General features: G+C 38.4%; 1 long non-coding RNA gene across 1 annotated transcript in view; it reads left to right on the forward strand.

Annotated features, from left to right (window-relative positions):
- LOC121044332 (uncharacterized) overlaps positions 1-18,275 on the forward strand; it is a 39,681-nt gene extending 21,406 nt beyond the window's left edge. Inside the window, exon 3 of the long non-coding RNA XR_005797252.1 lies at positions 18,180-18,275. This is a non-coding gene — a long non-coding RNA (uncharacterized LOC121044332). The remainder of the gene's footprint in view (positions 1-18,179) is intronic.
- The last annotated feature ends 926 nt before the right edge of the window (positions 18,276-19,201 follow it).

Consider the following 19,201-nt stretch of genomic DNA (forward strand, 5'->3'; position numbering starts at 1 on the left):
CAGTTCAACATGTATAGATAAAAAAAAAAAGTTCTCCATATGCTACTGGAAAGGTAAAACTAGGGTTTCTCATACTAAGGACATGTTCCTGGTTGAATTAGTGTTAACTAGTCTCCATAGTTTCTGTCTTTTTGGAGTTCTCTCTCTTTGCTTCATGAATTCTGTAAGGCTTTTGTTGCAAATAAATAGTCCAACTCTCACAGTGCCGTGGAAAATAGCTGTCTACATCAATATTGCATGGCTAAAACTGTCTCTAGTGCCTACTACTCAAGCATTTCAGCTTCCTCTCTTTGCCCCCAACCAACTCCCATTAACCATAAAGTTAACAGGATATTCCATGATGTCCCACCAGCAGATATGCTTTCAATGTAACCAGTCCAACAGACTGGAGTTGGCCCAAACTTCAGTATACATGCAGCCACTCACTGGAAGTAGAAGTCGTTGTCAAATAAAACCCAACAAAATAGGAAGATGATCAACTCAAAACATAAATACCGGAAGCATTTGACATCACCAAATTATAATATATTCCTCCTGATCAGTTTAAAGAAAACAGTAAAAGGCAACAGAACCTAAAACGGAAGTCTTGCTACCTGTAAGTATTTTGGCTGATTCACAGATGTAACAAAAGCCTCTTTCAAGGTGCAACTTCAAAAGATGAAATAGGTTATAACTGTAAAATCTAACACAAAACAGGCTGGATTTAGTCCCTAGAGAGATTGAAGTGGAAGAAAGTCACAATGTAAACCATAAATGAAGAATGTGGAAAATTGTCACCATCAATTTCAGTGGCTTTGGAAGGCATTTGGCAGTCCACGCGGGAAGACCAAGTAATACCCAATGATGGATTTAGCCCTCTTGTCACTGCTGAGCTGATGGATACAAATCACTTGCCTTTTAAACTGCAAGTTGTGGAAATAGGATGCATTGAGCTATAAGGGGATCAAATGGATGAAAGTCAAATACCAACAGATCAGAAGGTGTACACCCCAATGTAGTCTGGACCAATTTTTGTAAATTGGTTCCGGTAAAGAAAATTAATATTCTCACTGAATTCTAAGAGTTAGATTTTTTTTTTAAATCCAATAGTTTCACAAGAATGGTGGAAGGAAAGGTGATGTGGTTGATGTTGTAGATAAGGGACATTCCTAGCATCACTTCTAATCACACCAGGGGAGTGGACCGGTTTCACCTCTGCATAAATCTCCAGGTGGAGGACAGAGTGTGAGACAGGGAAGCTGAAACCATTTACCAGTCATGTGACCCTGAGACAGCCACTTAATCTCTCTGAAGCTTATTTTCTATATAAAGAGTGTAAAGACCTAAAAAAAAAAAAAAAAAAGAGAGAGAGAGAGAGAGAGGTTTCTATTTCACAAGGTTGTCTGCGGGTTAAAAGAATTAATTTCTTTGGAAATGCACTGAAGTACATATGTTTAAGGATAGCTGTTTGAGAACAATCAACTGAGTCTCTTCCAAAATTTCTTTGAAATGTCCAAAATGAAAATTATATTTAAACACTTTACCAGTGATAGAAAATGGAGAAAAAAATTGTCATTAAGACAAAAATTTTAAAAGATCCCTTTTAAGATACGGTACAGGTGAGCAAGTTTACAAAAAGCAATAACCAGCTGGCAAATCAGCAGAATGAAGGATGTGAGAATGTACCCACATGGGTAATAAATTAACAGGATTTCCAACAGAGCCCTCGGAACTACTCATCTAAAACTGGCATGGCTCAAGTGGGAAGCAGAGTCCCTTGGGGACACTTGGAAGACTAGCAAATTGAAAAAATTTAAGAATTTCAGACACTATTTCAGTAGCCAGATACATTCAACAGACTGTGGCCCTGATCACCATTCCTCCAACTAATGTGACCAAACCAAGGTAAACCATGAAATTTGCTACTGCAGACTCATAAAACATAGCCATGTCAGTCAGAGAATGTTTGAAATGACACCTCCCCCCTTAAGTGATGGGGGGCTAAGGCAAAAATAACAGCCTCTTTGACAGCTTTTTCCATTCTTCCCTTGAGCAGAAGAATTTTTAATGGATCACAGATATCCCAACTCTCCATCTGGAAGTAGTGGGAGAAGATAGCCATAGGTCAGCTGGCAGAAAGAAAATTACTTGAACAACTTTAGGAACTGCAAGCATGAATATGGACACACATATACAAACTTTGCAACAAATTTTCCTGCCTCCCCAAAGAAGTGTTTTCCTTGTAGCTAACGTCCTAATTCCCACTTTCAAGCACTAGGAGTAATACAGGGACAAAAATAGATATAAATCCTCACCTTCATATGCTCGTACTCTAAAATAAGTTATCTTCTTTTCTACTTGAAGCTTTCTCTTCCATTTTATATTGCCAGAGAAAGAAAGGCTGTATCTAGAAAAAATTATTGAATCCATAAAAAAGATAAACCAAGACCAGGAAATAAATTTTTCATATGAAAATAGGATAAATAAATTTAAAAATTGAGTTGAGGCAATAAAGAACAGATTAGAGACTGCAGCAAAATGAATATTTGATTTAAAAACAGGAGTCACCAAACTTGTCTATAAAGAAGAGGATAGTAAGTATTTTAGGCTACGAATTCCAGATATCGTCTGTGTTGCTGTTGCTGCTGCTGCTAATAATAAAAATAATATATAATAATACATTATTATTATTTCTTAGCAACCCTTTAAAAATGTGAAAACCATTTTTAGCTCATGAGCCAAACAAAAGCAGGTCATGCACCATAGTTTACCAATTCTTGATTTAGAAGATCCGCTTATTTCTTTAACAACATGTTAGAAATATACTAAGATTAAGACAACTTTAGTGGACAGTAGATTTAGGAAATTTCCCAACAGCAAGAGAGCAAACAAGAAAGTCAAAACTGGGGTGCCTGGGTGGCTCAGGTGGTTAGGCGTCCAACTTTGGCTCAGGTCGTGATTTCATAGTTAAGAATCTGTTTCACCAAGAAAAATTTTTTAATCCTTCAAGCATTCAGGCAGAGAAAAAGGTGTTTACATACAAAATAAAAATAAAACTTATCTTCACATCAGACTTGTTTTCCGTTTTATTGGTCACCAGAGGACAGCAGAGCAATGGCTACACTTTGACCAGTTGGAAGTCTAGCCAGATCAGGTCATTCAGGAGCCAGAGCAACAGAGAGAGTTTCCAATATCCAGTGACCCAGAAGCACACCAGCTACTTGTTACTCCTGGATAAAAATGTCCAAAAATGTACTTTAGAAAAATACATTAAAAAAAAAAAAAAAAAAAAACAGTTCAAGAGAAAAAGTAAGGTACTCAAATCTGGTGACAAAAACTGCTAAGAAGACATGGAGAAGTGTAATTGAGGAGGAAAAAATGATATTCTTGGAAATAGAAAAACAATTAGAAATAAGTAGATAAGTAAAATAGAAAAAAAATAGAAAATATAAATACATAGGGAAAATATTAAAAGACTAGAGATGAAAAGGTAAAAATTTAGGAAAGATTTTAGATTCACAGTCCATACTCTAGAGAGTATGGCTCAAACACAAAACATTTTTGTAAAATGAAAGAAGATATTGGATCTCCAGCTTCTGAGCATAACAGAGGATTGGATCTAGCCATTTCCTGGGTACCTCTACACACACTGTTCTGATACTTGTGTAGTTAAACTTTAATGCACCTGTAGTTGCAACATTTCTGTGCAAAATACCCCAGAAATACTCCCCAGCTCATAGGGACCTGCTTCAGCAAGGGCACACACTACCCAAATTCACTCATTTACTGACATAAGAGATACAGGGGACCAGGCACTTTCTAGTGCCAGGGATAAACAGGGAACAAAATAGACACAAATCGCTGCCCTCACAGTGCTTACATTCTAAAACAAACTTATTTTCTCTTCTATTTGAAACCTCTTCCCCATTTTATATTGCCAAGGAAAGGCTACATGAAAAGCTGTCCCACCGACAAGCTTTCATGTTTCTTTGTCTTCTTTTTTTCTTTCTCTTCCCTTTTCCCTCCAACTTTGCTTCTTAAAATGACACTGAGGTCTGTAAACAACAGTACTTTTATTCTGAGGATTAGAAATGATTATGCAAAGAAGCAATCTATCAACTAAGAGTGAGAGGGGTGGAGTCAGGAACCCTGGCTTCATCATGAGGAGCTCTGGAAACTCAGACAAATCCCCTGACTTATGTGTGCTTCTGTTTTCTTGTGTATATAATAAAGCTAACAGTAGGATTTGCCTTAGACAGTTGTAGTGAGTATTAAATAATATAAATGATGAACAGATTGGGAATAGGGTTAGGCATGGAAAAAAGTGGCCCATATTCCCTGCACTCACATTTAATTATTATGGTCAATCCTGAACAAATGACATGCCTCTCAAAGTATAGGTGTAGGGGCACCTGAGTGGCTCGGTTAAGCGTCCTACTTTGGCTCAGGTTACCATCTCACGGTTTGTGGGTTGGAGCCCTACACTGGGCTCTGCACTGACAGTGTGGAGCCTGCTTGGGATTCTCTCTCTCTCTGTCTCTCTGCGCCCCTCTTTGACTCATGCTTTCTTTCTCTCTCAAAATAAAAACATAATGTTAAAAAAAAAAAAAAAAAGTATGGCTAGGGGTGCCTGGGTGGCTTAGTCAGTTAAGCCTCTAACTCTTGATTTCGGCTCAGGTCATGATCCCAGGGTTGTGGGATAGAGCCCTGTGTTGGGTTCCAGGCTGGGTGTGGAGGCTGCTTAAGATTCTCTCTCTCTGACCCCCTACTCATGAACATGCAGGTATGCTGTTTGTCTCTCCCCCCCCCCCCCCAAAATACTCTCACACATACAAAGTTGTGAAGATACAAAGATAGAAAGAAAGTTCACATATACATTACTACAGGCCACTCCATAATTTGAGCTCTGGTGATCCTGGCTCTAACACTTCTGTTCTGCTTATGCTGCCTCCTTAAGAGAAGCATCTGAATCTCCATTCCTTCAAATAACCCAATTCAACTTAATTCCCTTGGGACAATGCAAAGGCTTTGAGCACATGGAGCTGCATATCACTTACACTGGTACTTTTCTTATGACAAAAGGCTTTTATAAAAAGAAAAGTGCAGTTGAGAAAATGGTATTATGACATTATTGGACATAAAAATAAAGCAGACTGAACACTTCAGGGAGAACCCACTGCCCTCAGAGAAGAGCTTAATATGTCACTCTCAGAGAAAAGCAATCCTTATGGAAAGGGCAAGACCAGTAATCTAGGAAGAACCTCACTTACACTTGGTAGGATGTTGAGCTCCCAGCTCAAGGGCAGAGAGAGAGCAAGAGTCATATGGAAGGGTCATGAAGATGAGGGGCTCCATCAGAAAATCCCCTTTGCTTCTATTTGAACACTAACTGTAGCAAGAGTAAGCAAGCACTCATAAAATGCTTGCTTTGTGAGGGACACTGTGCTGATTGCTTTACGTCCTTTATTACATTTGGTTCTTCCATTAATGAAGTAAATGTTATTGCTATTCTGATTCCCTAGATGAGGAAAGTGAAACTCAGTGAGGTTAGGAAATTGGCTCAAGATTATCAAACTAGTAAGTGGAGTTGCTGGGACTTGGTTAATGAATTCTTGAGGAACAAGTTACTATAATTGAATTAAACAAAATTAATCATTTTCTTATTCAATTAACATGATCATTCTTCAAGGAAGAAAGTATTATCTGACACTGATTTTAATGCAAATAACTTATCAATTTAATTATTCATTAATAACATTGCATCAATGTATTTAGCCAGTGTTTTTAAGGGGCCTATTAAGCACAAAGCACTTTGCTTGGCATGATAGGAAGTTGGGTTTTAGAATCCAAAAAAAAAGTGTAAGGTTACAACAGAAGATGCTCCTAGCAATCCCAGGAACTGCATTATTTACACCGAAGGTGAACATTGGCCACTTCAATGGGATACAGAAACACTTGGCATAACCAGAAGCTAGATTTATGCCCATTCTGAGCCCACTTATTTCACAGCCTTACAGTGCCTTAACCCCTCCTGATACTCTCTCTCAGGTTTTACTGAGTGCTGTTAAGATACCTGTTTTCTATATTTAGTGCCATAATATCTGAGAAAATACTGAGAAATTTAAGAAAATGTTAGTACCAGCTAACTAGAGAGCAATTTTGCAAAATGGAAAGATTAAGAGAGGGAAAGAAAACTAGATTTGGATTGGGCATTGCAATCCCAATCAGATCTCAGCCAACCCCTGGGTAGCTCCAGTGCTGGGATGATTTCTCAGAGTTAACTTGAGTTGGGTCAAGAGAGTCAAGCCATTACAGCTCCATGGATGCAGGTTGCCCTTGAAAGGAGCTTAGGTGACACGGTCTTCTTCCTCACCCAGTCTTCCAAAGGAAATCCTCAAAGAAGAATAACAACTAATGGCACATCTTTAGGTAGCTCTCAGGAGCTGGTGGAATAAACTCTTAATTCCTAAAGGGGCAGAAAGGCAGTGCACCCCAATAACTACAACAGTTTACACTTTGAGCCCCTTGTATACATTTCTTTATATATGGTCTGGGAGCAGTTGGCCTTTCTTCCTGAGAAATGCAAAGGGGAGAGAGTGGGATGAACTGCAGCTTTTGTCACTGTAATTGGACTTGGGGCCACAGCTAATATCATTCTGGTAAGTCCTATCTGACTTCTCTTATTGTCAGTAGGGATGATTTTTCGTATCACCCTTTTTTCCAAAAATAAAATGGTCTTTATTGTTGTGAGACTATATTTTAGGAACAATGCGTCACTCTAGCAGATTAAATTCTGTTCTGCTAGTTTTCTTTCTAGTTTTACGTTCACCAAGAAAGAACAATTCCAGTTACCTGGTAAAGATCAGGGTGTATGTTCCATCTCCTTTGTAAGCAAAGAACCAATGTCCTATATGGCTTTAATTTTCCATTTTCACTAATTCTTGTATTCTAAGAATAAATAAGGCACTGTTGCTTTTTATGTTTGCTTACTTATCATTATCAGAACAGTTCATTTATTATCCAATTCTAATATGATAAGTAAGTAAAACAAAGAAGAAACAATAAATTGAGGTTTCAATGGACCTTCTTTAACGACTTGCTTTAAAAATGAATATACATAGGGATGCCTGGGTTGCTCAGTTGCTTGAGCAGCCAACTTCGGCTCAGGTCATGATCTCATGGTCTGTGAGTTCATGCCCGGCATCGGGCTCTGTGCTGACAGCTCAGAGCCTGGAGCCTGCTTGGGATTTGTATCTCCCTTTCTCTCTGTCTCACTGAGCCCTTCTCACAGTCTGTCTCTCTCTCTCTCAAAAATAAATAAACATTAAAAAAATTAATGAATATATATATAATTTCAACCTGAAGAAATCTTCCATGGGTTAATGCATGACTTCAGCTTTGTTTATGGCATGGTTAAGAGTGAACATTAATATATACATGCTACAGATTTGTAGATTTCCAATCATTACTGCTTGCAATATGAAAGGGGAGTTCTTATTTCATTTTGAATAGCAACATGAAATTCTTATTAAAATCATTGACTCTATAGGTCATAGATATCCTTCATTTTCAGAGTGAAATAAATTCACTTTTTTAAACAATATACTCTATTGCTTTTTTAGCTTTTAATTCTCAAGGCTTTTAATAACCAGATTGAGAAATTAAGTAATTAGCTAGTTTGCTTCTAGTATCTGCCCCCCCCCCCACCGAGAAATAGTAACCATCTGCCAAAAGCTTCCCTTCCCCATTCATTTTTCCCTCAGACCCCTTTGTGATTTTTTCCATGAAAAGGTTCTGATAGCTTTAAATAAATCAGGGTAACAAATCCCCTTGGCCAAAGTGATTAGTTCAGAGTGGGTAGTTAATCTGTTAATCTGGTTAGAGCCAATGAGATGCACAGGCATATTTTCTGGGGCTTCTGGAAATCTCTCTCTCCCTGTCTCCATCTCTCTCTCCTCTCTCTCTGTCCCTGTCTCTCTCTCCCTCCCTCCCTTCCTTCACCCTCTGTAAACTGGGATTTAGAAGAGGGAAGCTTGGCCCAACTGAATCCATCTTGTGACATTGAATGGAACCAACCTAAAAATGCTAGCAACTCAGACCCAGAGACAACAGACTCAGAAGCTGATCCTAATAACTTTGTTTATGCATCTGAACTAAGCCATGTAGGAAGTTTGTCCAAATCCTAAACTGTCAGTTATGTGACCCAGTAAATTCCCCTTTTCTGTTTGGGCCAGCTTAGTTAGATTTTCTGGGCAACAGCCAAATAAGTACTAACTGAAACCTATGGGAAATCTGCCATTGATCCAATGAGCAATTGTAGAATTAGCTCTTCATTATGATTAGGCTAATAGGAAATTCCAAACACCATGTTCATCTTTTTATTCCTCTGGAATGTTTACGTATCACCAGTATCACTTCACCAGGAATGAAGTGAATAAAAATATGTACAAGGTAAGTTAAATGGAGAGTCATTAAGAAAATATAATTCATCTTCAAAAGTGAAATTACCTTGTTAAATTCATCAAAATTCAGGTTCTAGTTCTCAGTCTTGTGCATCTAGAAAATTAAATAAAATGTATCAGTATATCCCAAAGTACTCAGTCTTTCAATGAGCACTAACATTAACCAAAATTACAGTAGGCTAATGTATGATATCTAATAGCAATTTTGTAATAAATAACTAGTCATCTAATTTCCAGATGGTCACATTCTCTGTTCAGGGCATCTCTTCCCCAAAATTAACATAAATTGTAACACCAAAATAGTACTCATACTTTTTCCTTTTTGGTGAGCATGGAAATGAAGCCAGAGAGGGCATCCTCAGTGGATCTCAACCAAAGGTAGTAACTCTTACTGAAAGTATTTAAACTTAACAGTGATTGGTAGTGTTTGTGGGGTATTACTGGGGCTTAGTGACCAGGACTAGGATGCTTCTCACTTAGAAACATTTAGGTCAGTCCTGACCAAAATGCCAATAAAGACTGATTGTCTAGTAAGGCCTATCAGAAGGTACAAATCCCAGAATCAGTATCCTTTTCCCCTTATAACATCCTGACCCTAAAGACAATGACAATCTACAATAAAAAGGACCCCTAACATATAGTTTGTGGTCTCTGAATACCATTTTACATAACAGAAACTAGGGGTATTTAGGGGTTATAGTATAGTATAAATCAATCATCAAGAAAAAGTTATTACAATAGGTTGCAACACATCACATATATAAGAATATATATTAATGATATAATGACATAATACGATAACTTTTAAAAAGTAAAAGTCACCGTTTACCACAATGGACAATTCAATGAACAAATTCAGTATTCTACAGATTAACAAATAAAGAAAAACTGCTAAATATCCCTCTTTTCCTCTGAAACTTTATTTCAGGGTAACCAAATATTTGATAAGGGAGAGTCATTTTTTTTAAGTTCATTTATTTATTTTGAGAAAGAGAGAAAGAGAGAGAGTGGGTGAGCAGGGGAGGGGCAGAGAGGGAGAAAGAGAATCCCAAGCAGGCTCCACACTGTCAATGAGGAGCCTGATGTAGGGCTCGATCTCAAGAACCATGAGATCATGACCTGGGTGGAAATCAATAGTCATCCAACACTTAACTGACTGAGCCACCCAGAGACCCCAGGGAGAGTTCTTTTCGATAGAATGCCTGATCAAAGTACAGGAGGAATGATAAAATTAGAAAACCACCATTTTGCAATCCCAATTAATAATGTATCTAAGTAATATCCATCAATGGATTACAAATCTAATGGTGCAATAGGAATTAACACCATCTATGTATATTCTATCCAAAAATATTACGGTTGAACAAATCAAGTCTTAAGAAGAAAAAAAAACTATCACTTAAAAAAGTAGCATAGAGGGGTGCCTGGGTGGCTCAGTCGGTTAAGTGGCCAACTTCGGCTCAGGTCACGATCTCACGGTCTGTGAGTTTGAGCCCCGCGTCGGGCTCTGTGCTGACAGCTCAGAGCCTGGAGCCTGTTTCAGATTCTGTGTCTCCCTCTCTCTGACCCTCCCCTGTTCATGCTCTGTCTCTCCCTGTCTCAAAAATAAATAAAATGTTAAAAAAAAAAAAGCATAAAAAAGCCATTTTTAAAAATCTTCTCAGGAAAAGATGATAACCAAATTCATAATGTGGGACATTCTTTAAGACAAATGACCCAGTTTCTGCAAAAGAAGGAGAAGGAGAAGACAAAGAAGAAATGTGAAGAGGAAACAAAGAGCCATTTTTGAATAAAAGAGACTTAAAAGGCACAAGAATAAAATGTGATGTGAGGCTCTTGTTTGCACTTTGATCTAAACAAACCACTTGTTAGTAGATAATTTTGAGAAAATTAGTGAGATTTAAATATGGCCTGTGTATTAGTATTAAATCATTGCCAACTTTCTCAGGTATAATAATGTCATGATAGGTGCATAAAAAATTCACTGTCAATTAGTGAAGTATACTGAATGGTTTCAGAAGGAAGTAACTGTTGGGTTGCAACTTCAGGAGCTTCCTGGATGAAACCTAAAACTGACTTCCATACCCAGAGGGTAAAGAGTGTGCAGAAAGAGGTAGACCATCCCACATTGGTAGATGGCAGGTTTAATAAACAAGGGAAGTTACATATGAAGCTTGTCTTGGTGGCCACCAGATGCAGAGGTTTCTGCACTTCCCTGCCAGAATCTTAAAAGTTATATAGAGGCCTTAACTGGGTTCACTCATGTATTTAGTCCAGGTGGTCTTAACAACACCTCCCCCTCTCCAGGCTGCATCCCTGAAGCAGCTCCCACTGTGAGAATGGTACCCAGAGCATACATTCCAGGGGCAGGGGAAGGGGTGAACAGCATCTAATTGCCTGGGTCCAGCTGGTGGGTCACCTGGAAGTCACATTCTCTTGATGACCTTCTCTAACAGTAACATGATGGCTAGCATGCTTTCAAATACTCCAGGAAAGTAAAAATGTGTGGACAGGGAATACAAGATACAAAACTAACAAAATGTTGATCATTATTGAAGTTGGTTTATTATATTACTTTCTAAACTTTTATATATACCATTTTTTTATAAAATAGTTTTTAAGAGAAGAAAGTACTAGAGCCACGCTGTTTCTCTAAGTCCCATTTTGATAAATAATTTCATTGGTAGACTTGTACCAGTTAAGCTAAAGGCAGTCTTCACTACAGATTAATTCTTTTAGTTGCTCAGGACATGAACCTGGATACCAGCCTTGGCTCCGTTTGTTTGTTTGTTTGTTTGTTTGTTTGTTTGTTTTTCTTTCACACCCCACAATGACTCCATCAGCAAATCTTTCTGGCTTGGTATTTGACACATATCCTAAATCTGACTTCTCATCATTTGCACTGCATCTGCCTTTTTCCAAACTACCACCATCTCTCCTCTGAATTATTGCAAAATCCTCCTAACTGGTATACTTGCTTCTATCTTTTTGCTCTTTTGGTTTGTTCTCAATGGGGCATACAGACAGGTCCTTTTAAAGACTAGGTCAAGTTAATCCTTTGCTCATCCCCTCTACCTCTAACATTATATCTATCTCACTCAGATTGAAAGGATATATCCTTAATGCAGTCTGCAGGGTTCGACAAGATCTAGACCATTACTCTCCCCTGTTTGTTTCCCCTTCACTCATTCCATTGCAGCCACACTGGTCTCCTTATCATCTCTTGAACATAAGAGCATGTTCCAGTCTCAGGGCCTTTATCTTTGCTGCCCCTTCAACCAGCCATACACTTTTCCCACATGCCTGTAGGCTTGTTCCCTTACTTCTTTTAGGTCTTTGTTCAAATGTCATTTTCTCAGATTTCCTTTTTAAAAATTCTCTACTCTTCCCTATTCCTCATCAATGTCTTATTTTTTGTCATACCTCAAAAAAACTCAACATATATATGTTGAACTTATTTAAATTGTTTATTTCAGTGTCTTCTATTTTCCATGACAGATTTATGACTCTTCTGTTCACTACTAGATCCCTAGCACTCAGAATAGTGCCTGCTACATGGTAGGAATTCCATAATTACTCATTGAATAAACAAATTTGTTGAATAACATTTGCTGAATAAATTAAGCTACTATTCCAATAATGTTGTCCATGACCCTAGAGTCTCTTTATGTTCCCAAGTGAATTTACCTTGACTAGTTTTAACCATCAGGGAGCAAACCCACTTGCATTATTCACTTATTCTTTCAAAATATATTTATTGAGTTCCTTCTTTGCATTAGGAACTAAAAATACAATAATTAATGAGATAAAGATGTTATGCACTCTCTTATAATCATCTCTCCCAGTTTTTAGGGAAGAAGGGGCACCTCACTGTCATCCTGTGATTAGTGTATATAAGTATTTAATCAGTTATTCTAGACCCTAGGGCAAACTTTCATAAAAATTTTTTCAAAGTGTGTATGCTACAGAAGAGTTATAGAGGTAGGTACTGTGAGATAAGGATCCCTCTGGAATAGGCAGCCTTAGTGATCCTGAGGGCTGTTTGGAGTCCCAAAGCCAATAGCATCTGATTTTTAGCTTCCTCTTCTGGACCTCCTCCAAGAGCAGCCCAAGAGAAATAGGTTACAAGAGTATTGCCCATGATCTTCTCAGGTGGTGAGTACTCCTAGCCATATCTGGCTCTCACCACTGGACCCTGATATTCAAGTGTGGAGCCAAGGAGTAGCTCTGCCACTAGAACAAGAGGGCAGTGTTACTGCGGGAGGCACTCAAAGAGAACCACACAGAGCAGCAGTCCAACCTCCAGCCCATGGGAGGAGAGGAGTGACTCCTCCTGGGTACAATTCCACACAGTGGCTAATAATTAAAGCTTTTATTCTGATGTGTCTACTGTTTGTGTCTCTTCAGTGATATCCAGGGTAACCTAGGGTGGTTGTTCTAACAATGTATGCATGTTCTGCAAGTCAGAGCTCCATCATTAGTTTAAAATACCTACATTCAAGATCCTTTTTTATTACCACAGAATATTTCAACATTGCATTTGTCAATGGAAGAAAAGAATAATGATTATATTCTTTAAACCTAATTTCCAACTATTAATTTTTGTATTGCTATAATAACAGTTTTAAATTTTTTATCACCTGTTTGTAGGAACCACGTTTCTTGTTGATAATGACTATCAGATTTTGGAGACATCATCATTTAAAAAAGTCTTAATCAGAAATTGCTTGTGGTCATTTCAATATAAAGATCTGATGAAAATTATAGTTACGTTCACTGAAGCAAGCTCAAGCTTCTCATTTGAAATTTTAAGGTTTTACTTGGATGTATTCTTCCAGTTAAATATCAAGTATTGTCCTTAATACTTTGCTTTATAAAGAGATATAATTATTTTATCGCCATGCCTTATATAGCTACTCCCAAATTTACTCCGATTTACCCCAGGAAATATTATTATTTCCTGTGTGTGCTTTGAAATGGAAAAATGTTGATAAGCACTCCACTGGGGAAACTTATATGCCATGGGTGAATCCATTGGCCTCTCATGTGCAGACATTTTCAGACAGCCAAGATTTCCCAATGGCATTTCAAACCTCTTTCTCTCATGGCTTGATTCCTGTGCAGATGATGACAAGTACTGGTGACAGCAATAGCCTCCCTGTGCTATCATTCAATTCCTTCAGTTCCTTAGAATGAGATCAATAAAGCTTCACTCTTTTGAAGGAAAAATTATACCACTGTCTTGGAGTGTCACTAAAGACAGTATGTGAGTTCAGTAAGAGGATATATTGATGGTACAGATTTCCAGTCCAAGTTAGAATGACTGTTTCAGGGTCAAGGAAGTGAGACAGAATTATTCTAATCCATACTAGACTGCCGTTTGCCACAGTTATTACAGTATATAAGCTTAAGTCATAAGAAGAGAGTTATGGTTGAAATTACAGTTGCCATCTTTGATATCTTGAATATCTCTTAGGCTCATTTACCCTTTTTTCTAAATAAACTTAGAACATTAGCACCTAAGAGCTACCCTTATTAGTAATGGGTTTGACTATCAAAAGAGTGTATAATCAAATCTGAGTTGCTTCAGCAAGATGAGGTAACTATGCAATTTCCTGACTACATGGTAGCAGCTGTTTTCCCATTTGTGTGTGCAGTGGAAGGACTTTGTATAATCATAGGTGAGGCTTTATCTTCTGTATATCCATCATCACTGTGACCTAGTCAAAGTAGGCATCTGTGAATGGCATAAAAGGATATTTCTCTAACAATTAATAAAAATTTTAACACTTGGAAAATAACAATTATATTTGGAAAAAGAAGAATCACAAAAATGCTGGTGGTTATGGGTGTGGAAAGTTGGGGCCTGACATCTGTTCCCATTGCGCTGGTAGTCCCCACCCCCCGCCAATGCAAGGCAGGTGCTTAACCCCTAAGAAAAATCTAATAACTGTTTATAGGTTTGAATGAATAAAATAAGAGATGGAAAAATGTCTTCAATATTCATAACATTCATCACTAATACAGTAGGCGGAGTACAAGGTTTTATTGATATTCAGTCTTTGGTCGGGCATGAGGAAGAGCTGTGAGCTGTGGCTATGTTGTAACCCTATGATATGGTGGAGCCTTAGCTAAAAGTCTGTTCTCTCAGACCCATACTCCCCATGAAAAGGTATATGTGTTATGGTTTCATTTTTGAAACAGATGTTCTTTCCTGCTGCAAAAATTGTCGAGAAGTTGAGTTTATAGAGAGCATGTGTAGCAAAATGTTGAGTGCTTCAGTCAGGATGGCAGAACACCATACATTTTAAACCAGTGTATTTATAATGTTGCTGATGCATTTGGTTAGAGGAAGGCCCTGTTAAATGCCTCACACGCACTCTCGTTTAACCTTCAGAGTGCTTTTACACAGGAGATGCTATTTGTAACCCCATCTTACTGATGAGGAAAGTAAAGCTTAGCATCTGAACCCAAGTGTGTCTGAATCAAAATGCCACACTCTAACCCCTTTGCTCATTGCCTCTTGATAAATGCACATTCAAGTGCTTACATTTTACACATTATATCTAGAAAAGCTTTTCTACTCTGTGACAGCTGTTTACATTTTTCAGCCTTTTTGGAGGAAAAGTATAACTTTTGCCACTTTACAGGCTTGTATTATTTGTTAAATTGAAAAATTAATTTTTTACTTTTTGGAAATGCTTATGTTAATACTTAAGAGTCAATCTGAAATAGATGAGAATTTGGGTATTTTAATATATACTTGAAGAATTATTAAACACTGATTATGATGATTGTAACCAGTATGAGATAAGAGGACACCCGTGGCCAGAAAGGTCAAGAATGAGTTTTCCAGGTCATTGGCTCTGCCCAGAACTGCCTTGGTGAATCACATTCCACACAGTCTCTCAGTGCTGAGCTAGCATCTATGTAGATCAAAGCTGTGGCCAGAATGGCTAATTCATGCACTAAACCCAAATGTCAAGATTTGTTAAACACATGTCCTTTAGAAAAGCTACCTAACTGAACCCACTGCATGAAAAGTGGTAGAACGAATTATTGGTCTAGATTCAGATTTAGATATTTTAATTTACTTTTAGGAGGAGCAGCCACACAATAAAAGCAATGGCACAGGAATAGCCTACCTGGGGGGAAAGTGAGAGTCTGTGGCTGAAAGTCTTCAGGGAAAGACATGTGAAGAAATTAGTGAGATTGATGAAGTGTTTCGCGGTGTATGATACAGAGGTTCATAATGGATTGTCCCTCAGTCTTCCCTAACCACATTGAATATAAAAGCATTATTGAATGAATAAATCAGCAGCTTAATGATATAAAGGCTTTCAATGTATCAACCCAGCTGTTGATTCTTAATGTCTCTGCTCAGTTTCCCCACCCTTCTTTTTTCTTCTCACTCCTAATGAGGAATGTCTTAGGACTACAAAAGCGTAATAACCCCGACGCTGCCACCACCACATACACATCTTTTTTAATAGGGTGGAATACTAGTTTAGGACCCTCAAAGCTCCAAAAGCAGAAACCTGATTCCCTTGCTCCTCTTTGTCTCTTTTCTCACCTCCAATTCCACTTAACCAACTCCAGGAGAGCACATACTGGGCTTCTCACAAGGACTTGCATTTATTATACAACATCATTCTTCATACTTTTTATAGTGCCATAAAAATTAGGAGTGTGTGGACACTCGTGGCACAAAAAGGTAGGAATCCTGCTATCTTCCCTTTCAGCTCTTCCTCACATAAGGAGAGAAAATGGCAAGCATAAACTAAAAAGATGCTTATAGGGGTGCCAGGGTGGCTCAGTCAGTTAAGCATCTGACTCCTGATTTTGGCTCAGGTCATGATCTTACAGTTTGTGAGTTCAAGCCCTGCATTGGGATCTGCACACTGACAGTGCAAAGCCTGCTTGGGACTCTCTCCCTCCCTCTCTGTCTCTACCCTGCTCCCACTTGCTTGTTTTCTCTCTCTCTCTCTCTCTCTCTCTCTCTCTCTCTCTCTCTCTCTCAAATAAATAAATTAAAAAAAAAAGATGCTTATAATATGATAGACCCAGTGCCACTTATACACACCACAATGTATTACCTGAGTTAACATGAGACTCTCATATAAGGTTCATGCCGTGGTCACTCCTTGCCTTCCACATCCTTTCCACAGTCAATGGTTTCTATGTATTCTGCTTACATAAAGTCAACATAATTATATTTGAAATGTTCAGAGACAAAGAAACTGGTATTTAGCTACAATCCTTGATTGTCCCAGTACCTAGAAACTCAATGACAAAAACTTGAATCCTGTACCTCTCAATTAAGCGAAAGCCTCATACAGACATCTCTGAATGACCAGGATAGACATTCAAGGTCATAGCAGAAAAGAACATAAGGCCCCCAAATAAAACTGTTACAAGTGCCAAATGAGCTTAGGAAGACAGGACTTCACAAGAGTTCCTGGGCATTGGGAAGAATTAGTTGATGCTCGATAAGACGAGCAGAAACCTATCCGTCATCTTTGCTATTACTTATGCCAGCTGTGAGGTTAAACTGAGGGGATTATAAAATTAGGGCCTTTAACTCCTCTGCTATGGGATCCCCTTAATGAATAGAGTGGCAAGCAGCTAAGCTCTGAGAAAGGATATGATGAGGAAACGTCCAAAGAAATTTTAGCATTGTTCAAGCATTTCAGGTCCAACCCTACAGAGACCTAAGGCATTGTGTCCAGTCCTTCTACCTCCATTAAAAGCCAACACTTTATGGGGTCTGGCAGACATTCTCAGGCCAACCATGCCCTCTTGGCCCACACATTTCTGACTTTCAACTCCTTTCATTTTGGCCCCTGTCAGTATCCCTTAGACTTTCATGAGCACAGCTATGCACTTAGGATGTCGTTGCATTTCTAGCTGTCTCACGATGGAAGAATTTTCACCTCCCAATCTCAATATTCCTGGGACTTTAAGAGTCTTCATTTTTCCAAAGAACTCTTTCTAAAATAGATGTGTATAAGGCTGTTGTTTAAAGCAATGAATTCACTGAAATTTGGTGTGGTTTCAGCTACTTTGACATATTTTTGTCAGATACTATGCTCTGAGAACCTCTGTTCAACCTTTGGCTCTCTCAGCCTTCTTTAAGAGGGTAAAAGGAAATGACCTGTGTGGTTATACTTGAAACTCTTCTTTTAGGGATAAAATCTGGAGGCATGTGGTAGAAAGCAAGTAATGTACTGAGGACATTGTAAACATAAGAAAGTAGGGTACAAAAATGCTGGATGGATTATTAATAATATTAGCTTAGCACTGAGTCAATTTCCCAAAGTCCTGTTGTATCTTGGTAGAGTTTCTCCAGGCATGTAAACTATTCCCTGGGTGCAAACTAAACACTTTCAAAACTATATTCACTTTCTTAGGCTTCTGTGGAAGTAAATTCATTAAACTGGAAATTCCCCCTGGACTGGAAGACTGAATGCAGTTTCTTTAAGTGCTCTTTAAGTAAAGGAAAGATGACTTTTAAAAGTGTATTGATTTGGCAACTATTCTGAATCCATTTACAGACAGAATAAGCACAGGACCCCTTTGTCCCCTGGATATCCCACTCTGGCTCCAGATTTCTAACTGACAGTCATACCTCTCAAGAAAATGAGCCTAGGTAAAGAAATTTAAAAAGAATTCAATGGTTTGGAGCATGATGCTATTTAGCTATCTCTATTCTTCTTTTCCTATGTAAAACATCAACAGAGCACAGAGAAGTTGGAAAATAGGGACACAGAGAAGTTATGAGACAGTAAAACACAAAGAAGCAAGATCATTGTGGGCTTCCAGGTTGGTTGCAGACCCACCAAACAATAGGTAAGTCTCGCAAACATATTAAACCCAGGTTAGGAGTATAAATACAAAGCCTTCCCCTAATTACAAATACATCTCTTTTGCAAACAAATGCATAGGAGAGAAAGGAAAAGGTCACACAAGGTCCTGAAAAGGAGGCAAAAACAGTGATAAAGAGGGTGGTAAGCCGAGCTTCACTGTACCTAAAGAAAAGTGCCAAGAGACTACTGGGTGTCAAAGTAAGACCATAGACTTTTTAGCGAGAACATGGAAATAAATAAATTGATGGGGGAAAAAAGGGGGGGAAATGTGAACATTGTTGAAGGGAGTCTTGAAAAGATATCTGAGGGGGCACCTGGGTGGCTCAGTCAGTTGGGCGTCCGACTTCAACTCAGGTCATGATCTCGCGGTTTGTGAGTTCAAGCCCCACGTCGGGCTCTGTGCTGAAAGCTCGGAACCTGGAGCCTGCTTTAGATTCTGTCTCCCTCTCTCTCTGCCCCTCCCCTGTTCACAGACTGTCTCTCTCTGTGTCTCAATAATAAATGTTAAAAAAAATTTTTTTTTAAAAGAAGATATCTGAGGACTTTTAGGTATGAAGCTAATTACATGTTAAAACTACTGAGGATCTAACCTTATACCCAACGTCCTTTCAAAGTGCCCTTTGAAGACCTGCAATGGGGAATAATGAAGGCAATAACAGAAACCTAGATTCTGTGATTGAGCTTGGGACTAAATTTAGGAAGATTTGCTGTAAATTTAGTAGAAATATGAACACATAAAAAAAAGGGTGTGGAGGAGGGGTTTGAAGATTGACATAGGATTGCCTCCTGAACTAAATAAAGTTCTATGCCTCAGAAATAAGTGGGTCTTTGAGAGTCAAGACAATGTTCAGAATCTAAACAATAGTAATATCTTACACTATAATCATCAGTGTT

This window comes from Herpailurus yagouaroundi, unplaced genomic scaffold (genome assembly GCF_014898765.1).
Source record: "Herpailurus yagouaroundi ecotype Mexico unplaced genomic scaffold, PumYag 188, whole genome shotgun sequence".
Lineage (NCBI taxonomy): Eukaryota > Metazoa > Chordata > Mammalia > Carnivora > Felidae > Herpailurus > Herpailurus yagouaroundi.